At 36.1% G+C, this 15,967-nt stretch overlaps 1 protein-coding gene across 13 annotated transcripts in view; it reads right to left on the reverse strand.

Moving 5' to 3' along the window:
• Positions 1-15,967, reverse strand: part of Bcas3 (BCAS3 microtubule associated cell migration factor) — a 502,679-nt gene that overhangs the window by 403,668 nt on the left and 83,044 nt on the right. The window lies entirely within an intron of this gene.

Here is a 15,967-nt window from a genome sequence, read left to right on the forward strand (position 1 = left end):
ATTCTCTTATTTTGTTCCCTTTTCTATTCATGTCTTCCAATTTCTTTTCTGGTTGTTTTATTTTGTTGTCAGTACTGGGGTTTGAACTCAGGGACTCACACTTGCAAGGTAGATAGATGCTCTACCACTTGAGCCACTTAACCAGCCCCACCTTCCAATTTCATCAGAGTTTTTTGGCTCTAATTCTTCCCGTACGTCACATGTCTCCTTATATCTGAGTGTGTCTTTCCTGAGTTCTTCCTCCATAGAGAAAATATCATTAAATTTTTAAATTTTAAAATTGCAAAGTATTTGCTTATTTTTAAACTGCACCATTCCAAAATTATTCTACTCATATTTCTTCACTTGTCAGATACTTTTCACTGAGTTAGACTTTCCATTTGAGTATTTAATGTAAGTCATGAAACTGGCACAAAATGGAAAAATACTTATCTTTTACTGAGCATAAAATCTGTAGTGATGTTCCATCTTTTATTCCTGATATTGGTAATTTTGTCATTTTTTTCTTAACCATTCTCACTAAAAGGTCATGAATTCCACTGATGTCTTCAAAGAAATAGTTTTTGGCTTAATTGAAAGAATCGGAGAAAATGCCTAAAAATTGGATTAGATTTCTAGACAATAGGAGTTATGATAATCTGCTGAGTATGAAGGCTGACACAAGGCTGTCAGTTCACTATCTACTGTTACTTCTATTTATTAACTTCAACCTATGAATGTGAATGTTACCATCTAAACTCTACAATAGCCACTAGACATAAGGTTAAAGCAGCCGGTTGCCAATGGCTCATGCCTATAATCCTAGCTACTCAGGAGGCAGAGATCAGGAGGATTGTGGTTCAAAGCCAGCCTGGGCATATAGTTTGCAAGACCCTATCTCAAAAAAACCCTTCACAAAAAAAAAACGGGCTGGTGGAGTGGCTCAAGCTCTAGACTCTGAGTTGAAGTCCAACTACCACTAAATAAATAAAAATAAGGTTAAAGTGCAATACAAGAAAAGGTTAAAGAGAATAGAAGAAAACATCCACCTCTCAAAAAAATTATGAAGTTTCATTCCTGACACACAGAAATCACAAGCCTTTCAGTTATCATCTCCCCTAAACTAAAACCTAAGATCTGCCTCCACCACACAAACTGAAAACTATCAACAGAAACTAGCACATTTTTTAAACTTTTAACTAATTTTAATTACACTATTGAGAGAGTGGGGGATGAACTCAGGGCCTCTGCTTGCTACACAATTCACTTCCATTTGAGCCACGCCTTTTTGTGTTGATCATTTTTTTAGATAGGCTCATGCTTTATGCCTGGGATGACCTGGACTATTATCTTCCTATTTGTGCTTCTTTATGGTAGCTGAGATAACAGTCAAGATCCACTGCGCCCTGCCATGGGTTGAGATGGAGTATCAAAATTTTCTTCCTTGGGCTGGCCTTGTTAGAAATGAATATTCCAATTAAAGACACAAGAACAAAGAATTGTCTCAGCAACACAAATCTCTACTTCTGGTGAGAAGGGTGCCTGCCTGGGCATGGGGAAAAACCAACACACAGCGGAGGGCAATCCGTTCCCCTTATATCCTTAATGCGAATAGCCTGCCTTTTGACCTGGTTTAGTCCAGATCAAAAGTTCACACTCTTCTCAACCAGCTGAAATTCTATACCTACTTGGGGGAGGTGTTAAGATACACAGTGTAGTGGGCAGTTCTTGCGGGTAGAGGGGGCTCAGCAGAGATCCAGACAAAGAAGCTGAAAATACAGGCTTCTGTATTTAATTGGCGGCATACACTTTGACAGAGAAGACTTATTTTCTTACAGTCTCAAACTGTGATCCTCCCAATTTCAGCCTCCCAAGTAGCTAGGATTATAGGATTGAACCACTGCACCAACTCCAATTACTTTTCTACATAACATGAGCTAACATTTAGAAGAATATAACCGTAACTACAGTATTTTAAGAAAAACTCTAATAAACAGAAAACATTTTAGTTTTTCTGTTCAAGTCAAAGCTCTTCCAAATACATGACTCCATCTAAAACGATTACATTAACACTCATAATTCAATATTCAAGAGAGTTACTTGTAAATAACACTGATGATCCATGTTCAAGAAAGATCCCCAACGTTTCCAAGAGCAATCACAACAGCAGACAGTAAGTTTCTTGCAGCAAATCACTGTGCATTAATCCTCCCACAGTTCTTATCTTATACTGAGACAAGGAGAAATAGAGGAATGTGAACAAAGGTACTAAACTAGTGTTAATCCTGTCTGCACATTTCCCAGATTTATAAGTTCAGTGTACAGTCTAAGCTATGTGGAATTCTTACAGTGAATCCCCCCCGCTACTACGAATACATCCTAATAAAAGTGAAAAAAAAAGAATAAGTATACAGAACGCAGAGATTCTATATTCCTTTTTGAACATAGTATTGTTGAAAGAATTAAGAATGTGAAAAAGACTTAACTAAAGGGTTAATTAATGTTAGGTTTTTCTGTACGGTACTTCTACAGTGGTTACATGTCAATACTGAGTATCCAAACACACATATACAAACAAGTGTGAGTCCTGATGTGAACTCTGGAATGTTGAAAGACAAAGCTACACAGATGCAGGGTCATGGGTTTTAACAAATGACCCTCTCCAGTGAAGGAGGGTGACAGTGGCAGAGGCTGTGTGTGTCTGGGGCAGAAAACACCTGAGAAATCTCTGTATCTTTGATTCAACTTTGCTGCTATCCTAAAACTGCTCTATAAAAAAAAATCTGCCTTGTGCTGGGCATGATGTAGTCACACTCATGATCCTGGAACTCGGCAGGCAGAGGGAGCATGATCTTGATGCCAGCCTGGGCTACAATCATGAGATCTTGTCTCAAAAAAGGGGAGGTGACATGTTTATTGTGGCACTATTCACAATAGCCAAGTTATGGAAACAGCCAAGATGCCCCACCACTGACGAATGGATTAAGAAAATGTGGTATCTCTACACAATGGAATTTTATGCAGCCATGAAGAAGAACGAAATGTTAGCATTCGCTGGTAAATGGATGGAACTGGAGAACATCATTCTGAGTGAGGTTAGCCTGGCCCAAAAGACCAAAAATCGTATGTTCTCCCTCATATGTGGACATTAGATCAAGGGCAAACACAACAAGGGGATTGGACTTTGAGCACATGATAAAAGCGAGAGCACACAAGGGAGGGGTGAGGATAGGTAAGACACCTAAAAAACTAGCTAGCATTTGTTGCCCTCAACACAGAGAAACTAAAGCAGATACCTTAAAAGCAACTGAGGCCAATAGGAAAAGGGGACCAGGAACTAGAGAAAAGGTTACATCAAAAAGAATTAACCTAGAAGGTAACACACACGCAAAGAAATCAATGTGAGTCAATGCCCTGTATAGCTACCCTTATCTCAACCAGCAAAAACACTTGTTCCTTCCTATTATTGCTTTTACTCTCTCTACAACAAAATTAGAAATAAGGGCAAAATAGTTTCTGCTGGGTATTGAGGGGGTGGGGGGGGATGGAGGGGGCAGAGTGGGTGGTAAGGGAGGGGATGGGGGCAGGGGGGAGTAATGACCCAAGCCTTGTATGCACATATGAATAAAAGAAAAAAAAGGGGGGGGGTGAACTTGTACACATGTGCAGAATCTATTTTCAAAAGAACTGGTGAACATAATGAACCAATAAAGAAATGGGCAAGTGAACTAAACAGAACTTTCTCAAAAGATGAAATTCAAATGGCCAAAACACACATGAAAAAATGCTCATCATCCCTAGCAATAAAGGAAATGTAAATTAAAACCACACTAAGATTCCACCTCTCCCCTGTTAGAATAGCCATCATTGGCAACATCACTAACAACAGGTGTTGGAGAAGATGCGGGGGGAAAAGGAATCCTCTTACACTGCTGGTGGGAATGTAAACTAGTACAACCACTCTGGAAAAAAATTTGGAGGCTACTTAAAAATCTAAACATTGATCTACCATATGATCCAGCAATACCACTCTTGGGGATATACCCAAAAGAATATGACACAGGTTACTCCAGAGACACGTGCACACCCATGTTTATTGCAGCACTATTCACAAGATGTACCACCACTGACAAATGGATTAAGAAAATGTAGTATTTATACACAATGGAATTTTATGCAGCCGTGAAGAAGAATGAAATGTTATCATTCTAAAAGAGGAAATTAAAAAGTTCCTGGAAGTCAATGAAAATGAAAACACAACCTACCGGAACCTATGGGACACAGCTAAGGCAGTCTTGAGAGGAAAGTTTATAGTCATGAGTGCATATATTAAAAAGACTGAAAGATCCCAAATCAATGACCTAATGATACATCTCAAACTCCTAGAAAAACAAGAACAAGCAAACCCCAAAACAAACAGAAGGAGAGAAATAATAAATATAAGAGCTGAAATCAACGAAATAGAAACCAAAAAAACCATACAAAGAATTAATGAAACAAAAAGTTGGTTCCTTGAAAAAATAAAGAAGATCGATAGACCCCTGGCAAACCTGACTAAAATGAGAAGAGAAAAAACCCAAATTAGTAGAATTAGGAATGCAAAAGGGGAGATAACAACAAACACCATGGAAGTCCAGGAAATCATCAGAGACTACTTGAGAACCTATATTCAAATAAATTTGAAAAATCTTAAAGAAATGGACAGATTTCTAGATACATATGATCATCCAAAACTGAACCAAGAGGAAATTAATCACCTGAATAGATCTATAACACAAAATGAAATTGAAGCAGCAATCAAGAGTCTCCCCAAAAAGAAAAGTCCAGGACCTGATGGATTCTCTGCTGAATTCTATCAGACCTTTAAGGAAGAACTGATACCAACCCTCTTTAAACTGTTCCACGAAATAGAAAGGGAAGGAAAACTGCCAAACACATTTTATGAAGCCAGTATTACACTTATCCCAAAACCAGGCAAAGATACCTCCAAAAAGGAGAACTATAGGCCAATTTCCTTAATGAATATTGAGGCAAAAATCCTCAACAAAATAATGGCAAACCGAATTCAACAACACATCAAAAAGATCATTCACCACGACCAAGTAGGCTTCATCCCAGGGATGCAGGGGTGGTTCAACATATGAAAATCAATAAACGTAATAAACCACATTAACAGAAGCAAAGACAAAAACCACTTGATCATCTCAATAGATGCAGAAAAAGCCTTTGATAAGATCCAACACCATTTCATGATAAAAGCTCTATGAAAACTAGGAATAGAAGGAAAGTACCTCAACATTATAAAAGCTATATATGACAAACCTACAGCCAGCATTATACTTAACGGAGAAAAACTGAAACCATTCCCTCTAAAATCAGGAACCAGACAAGGATGCCCACTATCTCCACTCCTATTCAACATAGTACTGGAATTCCTAGCAAGAGCAATTAGGCAAGAAGAAGGAATAAAAGGAATACAAATAGGTAAAGAAACTGTCAAAAAAATCCCCATTTGCAGATGACATGATCCTATACTTTAAAGACCCAAAAAACTCTACTCAGAAGCTTCTAGACATCATCAATAGCTACAGCAAGGTAGCAAGATATAAAATCAACATAGAAAAACCATTAGCATTTCTATACACTAACAATGAGCAAACTGAAAAAGAATGTATGAAAACAATTCCATTTACAAAAGCCTCAAAAAAATCAAATACCTATGTGTAAACCTAACAAAAGATGTGAATGACCTCTGCAAGGAAAACTATACACTTCTGAAGAAAGAGATTGAGGAAGACTATAGAAAGTAGAGAGATCTCCCATGCTCATGGATTGGTAGAACCAACATAGTAAAAATGTCTATACTCCCAAAAGTAATCTACATGTTTAATGCAATTCCCATCAAAATTCCAATGACATTCATTAAAGAGATTGAAAAATCTACCATGAAATTTATATGGAAACACAAGAGGCCACGAATACTCAAGGCAATACTCAGTCAAAAGAACAATGCAGGAGGTATCACAATACCTGACTTCAAACTATATTACAAAGCAATAACAATAAAAACAGCATGGTACTGGCACAAAAACAGACATGAAGACCAGTAAGACAGAATAGAGGACCCAGATATGAAGCCACACAACTATAACCAACTTGTCTTTGACAAAAGAGCTAAAAATACACGATGGAGAAATATGTTCTCCCTCACATGCAGACATTAGATCAAGGGCAAACACAACAAGAGGATTGAACTTTGATCACAAGACAAAAGCGAGAGCACACAAGGGAGATATGAGGATAGGTAAGACACCTAATAAATTAGTCAGCATTTGTTGCCCTCAATGCAGAGAAACTAAAGCAGATACCTTAAAAGCAACTGAGGCCAATAGGAGAAGGGGACCAGGAACTAGAGAAAAGGTTAGTTCAAGAAGAATTAACTTAGAAGGTAACACACATGTACAGAAAAGCAATGCAAGTCAGCTCCCTGTATAGCTATCCTTATCTCAACTAGCAAAAATGCTTGGTCCTTCCTATTATTGCTTATACTCTCTCTTCAACAAAATTAGACATAAGGGCAAAATAGTTTTTGCCTGGAAGTGAGGGGGTAGGAGGAAGAGGGAGGGAGTGTGGTTGTTAAGGGAGGGGGCAGGGGGAAGGGGGAGAAATGACCCAAACGTGTATGTACATATGAATAAAATAAAATTAAATTAAAAAAAGAAAAGAACTGGTGAATAAAGTAATCCTAGAGACACTAGAAAACATTCCATTTCTGAAATAGCCTAAGATGTGTGACATTCTCCCTTTGATAAACCTTACTTTTCTAACAAGTTCTATGTCTGTTGCTGCTGTAAAATCTCTTTGCATGCATCAAAAGAATCATGCACATTGTGCATTTAATAAACACCAGACATTGCTATAAAGACTTTATTTTATCTCATTAACCCTTGCAATAACCCTACAATGTAACATAATTTTATACAGGAAAGCTTCTCTTTACTCATTTGATTCAGTCTTCAACATAAAAGACTACAATCTTTAATATTTGCAATGAAATATCAAGGAAAAGATTTCTAACAACAGCAAAGATTTTAGTTGCTCAATAGATAATATTTAAATTGTTGATACTCATTTACTACTGATTAGGAAAGCCATTTACAGACACAGAAGACAAACTGCCTAAACAAGATTGAGAGGCAGAGACAGAAAGACCAGATCTGAGAGACCGTCTCAAATGTAAGATGGGTATGGTGACACACACCTATAATCCCAGCTACATGGGTCCAATCTAAAAAGCACTAACAGCACAAAGAACTGTGGTCACGGCTGAAGTGGCAGAGAACTAATTTTAAGCCCCTGAACCACAAGAAAAAATTCTGAAGTTGGTACCCTGAATTCATATCCATAGAGAAAACTAACAAATTTGCCTCTGGTATTCATGCAATAGATAGCAAACTGGCCATAATTATAACCATTATGAGTACTGTTTGTAAGTTATGATCTGGAATACTAAAAATCTCACTTTTTAAAATCCTACATTAAACAAAATGAACTTATATTAAAAATAGCGAGGTTATTCATAAACTGTCCACTATTTTATAATTTTGGAAGATATAGGAATTTAGGATATATTTCTAAAATTGGATATTAGAAATTTCTTTTGTTAGGAAAAAAAAAAGTTCTGGGCTCATGGAGGTACTCAAGTGGTAGAGAGCCTGCCTAGCAAGCTGAGGCCCTGGAGTTCAAAAACCAGCACACTTACGAAAAGAAAAAAAAAGCTCTGTTGTAAATTCCTATTTTATTATTCTATGCATAAACAACCAATGACAGGGATATAGAGACAAAGCAGAAAAGTAAAGTATTAAAGTTTTTAATTCTTCTGTAATGATTAAGAAATACATTACAAGAGCTAGAGCTATACCTCAATAGTACAGTGCCTGCCAATGGCTGGGTTCAATTCTCAGCACTGCAGCATCCGCCCTCCAAAAAAAAAAAAAAAAAAAAAGCACCACCATAAATAAAGTTCCCTAAAAAGTAACTATATGTTGTTCATTTTGAGTCAGGTATTAAAAGAAGCATAACACTGGGTGCCGGTGGCTCACACCTGTAAATCCTAGCTACGTGGGAGGCTGAGATCAGGAGAATTGCAGTTAAGGCCCACATGAAAACTAACAGAATACTATACCAAGGAAAATGTATGAGTTGGTTATGATAGAAGCAATAAAGCCAACAAAATAAAGCAAAAACTTGTTTAGATTTGTTTATCTAAATGGAAAACACTTTATAACCGCTCACCCGTCAAGAGAAATAAAAGTAAGACAATAATTGAAGTGAGAATACTGAAGGCTGGCTTCAATCACAAAAGCTGTTAATCACAGCAACTTCTGCCAAGCAGCCACAGGGAAGACACACTGTGGAACACACATACCTATTTTTATTACTTATCAATATGCATGAAGTTTGAATACACATGAAGTGAGCAGACACCATTTGAAGAAAAATGTCAAAGACACCAAACTCCATCACATACACGAGACACTGCAAAATGAAAAGGTTCTCAAAATCAAGGAATAACTGATGATAACATAATTGAACAAGAAATAATAGAAAAAAATGTGTAGAAATTATCAGTTATCTCTCCCTTCAAAAAATGTTAATTATGGTGATCTATATTATACAGTAGTTGACGATACTTAATAAAAATGTATTGTTGAGCTGGTGCGATGGTTTAGTGGTAGAGCACATACCTAGCATGCACACAGCCCTGGGTTCAAATCCCAGCACTACCACCACAAAAAAGAAAAAAGAAATGAAATGTATTCCATATTGTAAGAGAGTTAAAAGGGCATATTTTAAATGTCACCAGAAAGAAATGATAAATATTTGTGATGATGTGTATGTTAATTAAACTGATTTGCCATTCCACAATATGAAATATCCCTCTATGGGAATCTGCTTCTAATAAGACTTATTAAAGTACAGAAAAATCATTATTCTTGTACTATAAAGTATGTTTGTTTGAAAATTGGCAAGAACATTTATATTCAGTTTACCTAAAAATTTTCCCCCTGCGGTACTGGGGCTTGAGCTAAGGGTCTTCATCTTGAGCCACTCCACCAGCCCTACTTTTGTGAAGGTTTGTACGAAATAGTCTCGAGAACTATTTGCCTGGGTGGCCTCTAACCACAATCCTCCTGATCTCTGCCTCCTGAGTAGCTAGGATTACAGCCATGCTCCAAGGGCACCAGGACCTAAAAGTGTTTACATTGTATAATTTATCATAAAATCGGATCAACATAATTTCTCTTTCCTTTTGTATTAGAATCAGAAAAAAAACATGCAAAAGAGTTGAAATACTTCACATAATATGCAATTATTTTATAGTGAAGTATAAATTAAACTGCATCAAATGCCTGAAGTTATAACGATGGCTAAAGATAATTTCTATACACGACTACTTTTCATAGTGGACAGAGACATAAAAAGTTTTCTAAATGGTCTTCTTTTTTTTATACATTTTATTAGTTTATAATAGCTGTACAGAGGGTTTCAACATGGCATTTCCATGAATGTGTACAATGTACCCCAGTTTGGTAAATGCAGGTGGAACCGAGAAGAAAATCAAGGCAAATCAAAAAACAGCAAAATTCAGTAACAGGCACAGATTAATTCTAATATGGATAGAATCAATTTTGAAATAACATATTAGTAGTAAAAATACATCACTGGCTTATGACTGATTAAAAGTTTTTATTAACATATGTACTGAAGAGAATTAAAATTAAGTAACATAATTTTGAAGCTTGATAACTCAAAGAAACACCCGTCATTCACAGAACTGCAATGCGAATGTGTGAGTACTGGAGCAATTTGACCACAACTTAATCACCACAAGATGCGAATTTCTGACATAATCTTGAAAGAGATTTACTATTTCATCATGAGTAATAAAAAGTCTCCATATTGTATAAGATCAAAAAGACCCACCCAATTTTACCTTTAAAAATTAAAGCTGTCTTTACAAGACACCTCAACAAAAGACTCCAAAATAAATTTCTACACAAATGAAATCATGGTTTTATCTTCACTACAAAACAGCATTGCTTTTAGTGCTTTTTAAGAATTATCTTAAAAGGCCTTCCAGAAAATTAGTGAACGGTTAGAACTAGAGATGTAACTTAGCCGGGGCACACAGACTCCAGGGAAATTTATCTGACATTTGGGTTCTCCTAGAACATATAAATGAGTGGTCAGTGCCCTTGAGCGATGTGTAGTGTACAAATGCTGCTTATAAGAATAGTAATATTACAGAGAGCTTGTTCTTCTAAAATTGTATACAAGAGGCCACAAACTCTGTAATAGATAAATGGAATGATGTAAATTTTCAAAGAGATAAAGGGGGGAGGGGTTTCTCTTAGATTGTAGTCTCAGAAAGCTAAAAATGGAGTCTGGAAATTCCCATGTCTACTTCCAGGATTAAGCTATTTGACAGTTATCAGTTTGATACTAAAATACTCATAAGAATTCATTTTGAATAGAATACTTTCTGAATCCAAATTCTCCTTTAAAAATTGGTAGAATACTTCTTTTCAACTATCAAATATAACATCTTTACATTCTGAACCTTAATTATAAATTAAGGAGAATCTTGGCGGGGGGGGGGGGGGGAACGTACCTCAGGCAAGCCTCAGTTCACTGGATCTATGTCACATTGATTTATAACAGTTATTTCTTAGTGGGGGGAAAAGAACACACAGATGCAAACAATTACTCTATTTTTGTAGGCAACAAGTGAGGTGGGTGGTAACTGAGAATTTTTTTTTTTTAAATCCTGTCACAATATTCTGCTTTTTCTTAAGAAACCCTCCTCACACAACAAACGCTTGCCACATCAGAGAATTTCCAGGGCCTGAAGCACCACTTTGATTCCAGACCGCTGCAGGCATTAGCAGGAGGTAATTAGGGTAAAAAGTTCAGCCACAGTTCCATGTCTAGAGTCCTGCCAGAAATAAATTTCCTCTCTATTCACTGGTTTCTACAGGACCCTCCCTACAAATCATATTGAAAACACATTTATCTCTGTAGAGTTTGTTCCTCTTCTAATTAACTTTATGGAGTTTACAGCATTTAATAATTTAAAATGGCCCCAATGCAGCAGTTTCATCTTTAATAGTGGAGAGGTGTATTATCATTTTTTCTATATTGCCATTTCGTGTGACAAGTGACTCAGATAGTATGTGGTACAGCTGTTAAAATCATACTCTCCTACCATTATAAATGAACAGCTTAGTTCCTTGTTGGAGAAAAGACATAATTGACAAAAAATGTCTTCCCAATGTATGCTTTCAGATTTTTCAAGAAAACTGAAAAAGACTAATCAGAACATAATACTTAAAATACGATAACAAATAGTATTACTTTATAACATATGAATTCATTATGTGCTTTGGTTTTCCCATGGGGAAATATGACCTGTTTCATCTAAATAGGTCATAAAAATCTAAATACATCACACATTCTAGTGTTAACAAGTCAAAAACTACAAAGACAGCACTCAAAATAGGGCCCACAGTCTGAATGCCTATCTCACAAGCACAGTCACCAGCACCCAGTCAAGGACACCCTAATAAGTCACTTATCTCACTGTTTTAACCTTCTTTGTACTCACTGTTTGAAAAATAAAATGTCAATACAATTATGTAACTACAAAGGAAAAACACAAAAATCATTTTCTAACAAAAGAGAAGAATCAGTTATAATTAAGACAACATAAATCAATCCACTGATTTTCTTTTAAAACTGAATTTTTAACAGAACCTAAACTTTGCCTTAAGGATGTAATAGTCGTTGTGACAAGAACACTTTAGATCAGAAGGTTTATATTTTAAATAATAATCTTTACATAATCATAAAACAGTATTAATAATTCATGAAAAAATGGTTCAAAATTTTTTATAAGTTTTTCAAAGAACAAGTACAAAAAAATTTTTGTGCTTTTCAAATTTTCTCAAAACACAGTATAACGACTTTACATTAAAAAATAAAGAAAAAAAAGGTATGATCCCTGCACGATTGTTACAAAATACAACATGCAGGATCTTTGATAGCATTACCAAAAAAAATTTCTTTGACCATTTTGCACAGATGACATTCCTACAAAGTAGTTAGTCAGTGCTTCCTAGTTGACCTTGTTTCCATCCATGATCTCAATGACGTCAAGTATTTCTGACCCCCTCCAGGGAGTATTCCGACTAGGCTTGTGCAACAGCATCTTGTTTTCTTCTATTACAGCTGGAAACACATCTCTCCAACAGAAAGAAATACTATTTTATAGTGTTTAATAAGTGGAATGCTACCAGCCGGCCATAGAGGCACCCTGTAATCTCAGCACTCAGCAGGCTGATGAAGAAGGACTGCAAGGTTCCAGGCCTGAATGGGCTACATAGTTAACCACCCTGTCTCAAAAAATTAATTAACTAACTGTAATATTATAAAGAAAAACTGGGAAACAAAGATATGTGTATGGTAAATGACTACAAAAGGAGAAAAAGTACACCAGTGATATCAAATTCCAATTTTTTAGGTAACCTTATAGTAACTATGCTATAAACATCACAGAAATGACACACATTTACTGCATTGTTCTTATGAGACTATCATTCCATATATTGGTGACAAACAATGGTTCAAGGAATAACAGAAGCTACTTGGAAATATGTAAAAAAGTGCAAAGTCCATTCCCAGCAAAATAGACAAAGCAGAAATAAACACCAAAAAACTATACAGAAGTGCTCACATCAGTACTATTTACAACCCCCAAAAGAGGAATCTATACAAATGTCCATCAAGGATAAATATCCCTGCTCTGCAAAGCATTGTGTAATTACCTCTATTATTTTTACACATACTTTATCACCAGACTACATTTTTAACTTATTTGTTACTGTTATTCTTTCCATGCTAGAATGTAAGTCTTCTTAAAGGTTTCTCTCCTTGAGCCAATCAACATCACAGGCAGGGTAATTTCTTGCTGTCAAGGGCAGATCTCCACATTGCAGGATGCCCACCAGCATCATTTTTTTCTACCCATTAGATAAAGTAATCCTCCCCATCCCGTGTTGTTAGAACTACAGTGTCCCCTGATGTTGCCAAATGTCTCCTGGGGACATTCCTCTTTGCTTTGAATTACTACCATTAAGAGCAGATACCACAAAACAATGTGTCTTGAAAGAATATAAAAGCCCTTCTTCGAATACCAGAGGGAAAGCAATGGAATCAGGCAATAGTATAAGATTTCCATCTAAATGGCATACCAGATGACCTTTAACAAACATTTTAAAATCATACACAAAATGTATGATTAACCCAGTAGCAGACAAGGATTCTTTACATTTCATTGAGCCAGTGTTGTAATTTGCTCAGGAAATTATATCCATATAGTCTTTGATTAGAGTAGGTTTAAACCTTACTTACAGCAAATTACCTTTCACAAATCCCAATTCTGTGATAGGAGAAAATCATCAAGTAACACAATTTCATGAGACTTGGGAAGCTTTCATTTTGGCTAAATACCATGTAGCTATAGCAACAAAATATCTTGCCAGGCATGGTGGTCCACGCCTACAGTAACAACCACTCAGGAGGCTGAGGTGGGAGAATCGCTTGAGTCCATGAATTTGAGACATGCCCGGGCAAAATAGAGAGATTCCATCTCAGAAACAACACCAAAAAAAAAAAAACTCTCTCGAAATATGAAATATAGCTGAAAATCAAGACATTTGGAAACTGTCACGGTTCTCCATAATGAATTGCTTGTCTACCTCAATTGCATCTTTAAGATAATCACAACACAACAATGATCTCTTTTCAGGGTTATTCACTTGCACATGCCCTGTTCCACAAGAAGTAAAGTAAGCGTGCCTGTACGGAATTCCACAAAGTCAGAATCTATGCAGCTGTTCTTTCCCTTTTGGTTTTCCTTTAATTTGCAAATCTTGTAATCTAAGCCTGAAGTTGACTGAACCAACATTTAAACCAGTATGGCAGTATCGGCCAAAATCTCAATCTGTTTTCTATTTATATGTCAAGACTGCATCCTTTTTGGTGGCCAAAAAAACTGTTGTTTTAAAATGATTACACAGTGAAACTACAAGCCTTTTAGTAGTTTTATGAACTGGATATACAGGGAAACTTTACTTTTAAAAGGTCTTTAAGTTGCAGACCAAAAAAAAAAAAAAAAACAGAAACAGAAACAACAGCAAGCTCATGATTCTCTTACTAAACTAGAAGATAGCAAAGAATCTCCAAAAAAAAGTAAAGATTTCATTGCTATTCGAAGAGACTCACTACATACGAATGTGCTTCTTCTGTAGAGGGAAGGACTAAAGGGATTCATTACCCCAGGGCATGAGATGGATATGCTCATTGTCTTGATTGGAGTGATGGTTTCATGGTATATACAGATGCCAAAATTGATCAAACCGTACACTTTAAATATGTATAGTTAATCATGTTTCAATTAAAACTCAATAAAATGTGTGTGCGTGCATCTGTATAGCTTCTTTAAAGAATATAAATAAATTACAATTTTCCAATGAAAGTAATGAACCATAGATACAGTCTTGGATTAGGCCATGAAGATTGATAAACGTTCAGCACAAGCACCAGATAGGGTGGGCATAGCCACAGAGGCAAAGCTTTCACCCCCCCACCCCCAAAATCAGATATCTGTGTAAATATGTATAAAATGAATTTCTTATACAGAGTGTTCCCTGGCTACCTTTCAAATCTTTTGGACTCAGATAAAATGGAGTCCACCTAATATGTACCAGACTATAGTGTAAACTTGAAAACACTACCTCATTTAATTATCATAGAAAGAAGTATAATACCCATATATTGGGACCATTTTTCAACATAGGAATCTAAGCCTAAGAACTACCAAATAATTTAATTTATATTCTTTGTTCTTTCCATTTTCTATACTTCCACCTATGTATTTCAAGAACATGAGTAAATGTTATGGAGTACCAAGCTCAGGATTAACCTATATATGAAAAAGATTATAGAACATAAAATTGAAACCTGATTTTATAAACATAAATATCACTGTAGGAAGATTTTCTGTGAGACTCATACTACAAATGCAGCCACTAAAGTCTCAATGTCATTCACAATATCATTATACCAAGATCTGGTTCACAGCCTTCTTTCTTCAAATGTACCATACAGACTAAAGACTAGAGGAGAATACCTCTGGTAATCTTTCTTTATGTTAGATTTCCAGGAATGCCTACAAATTTACAGGCCCAAAGGTCTGCTACAAAAAGAGCAGTAAGTCCAAACCATGCCATCATCTACTTGCTCTAAATGCACATAAATAAAACCTCATCAGAACTTTTTCCTCCCTCAATGGAACAGACAGTGCTTCAAACTCCTCCCCATGCAGTACTCCCCACAGCAGGGTGTTCAGTACAAAGTTCAGATGAAAGACAAAAACTAGACATAGCTCTAGGAAAATGTATCACTTGTAATAGTTCTACATGAAACATGCCTAGAAAAAGGTCCCATTTCAATGCATATGTGGCCAATTTGTTCTTAATGAGTTTAGAATAAAGTAATAATATAAAAGCAAATCTATCACAAATGCTTTCTTCTTTTTTACCTTACCAGCTGCTATGGTTTGAATGTTTTCCTGGAAATACCAATGTTGAAACTTAATCAGCAAGGTGATAGTATTAAATGGTGATGAAGTCATGACAGCACAAACCTCAGGAATGGGATTAGTAATTTTTTTAAAAAAAAAAAGAACCATGAGCAGAGGGTGCAACTCAGTAGTAGAGCACTTGCCTAGCATGGCAGAGGCTCTGGATTGCATCCCAGCACAGCAAACAAATCAACAAATAAATGAGGTCAAATGAAAATTCTAGGCCTTTCTTGCTCTTCCATCACGTGAAGACATGGGTTTCAAGATACCATCTGGGAATCT

The sequence above is a fragment of the Castor canadensis genome, chromosome 11 (genome assembly GCF_047511655.1).
Source record: "Castor canadensis chromosome 11, mCasCan1.hap1v2, whole genome shotgun sequence".
Taxonomy (NCBI): Eukaryota; Metazoa; Chordata; class Mammalia; order Rodentia; family Castoridae; genus Castor; species Castor canadensis.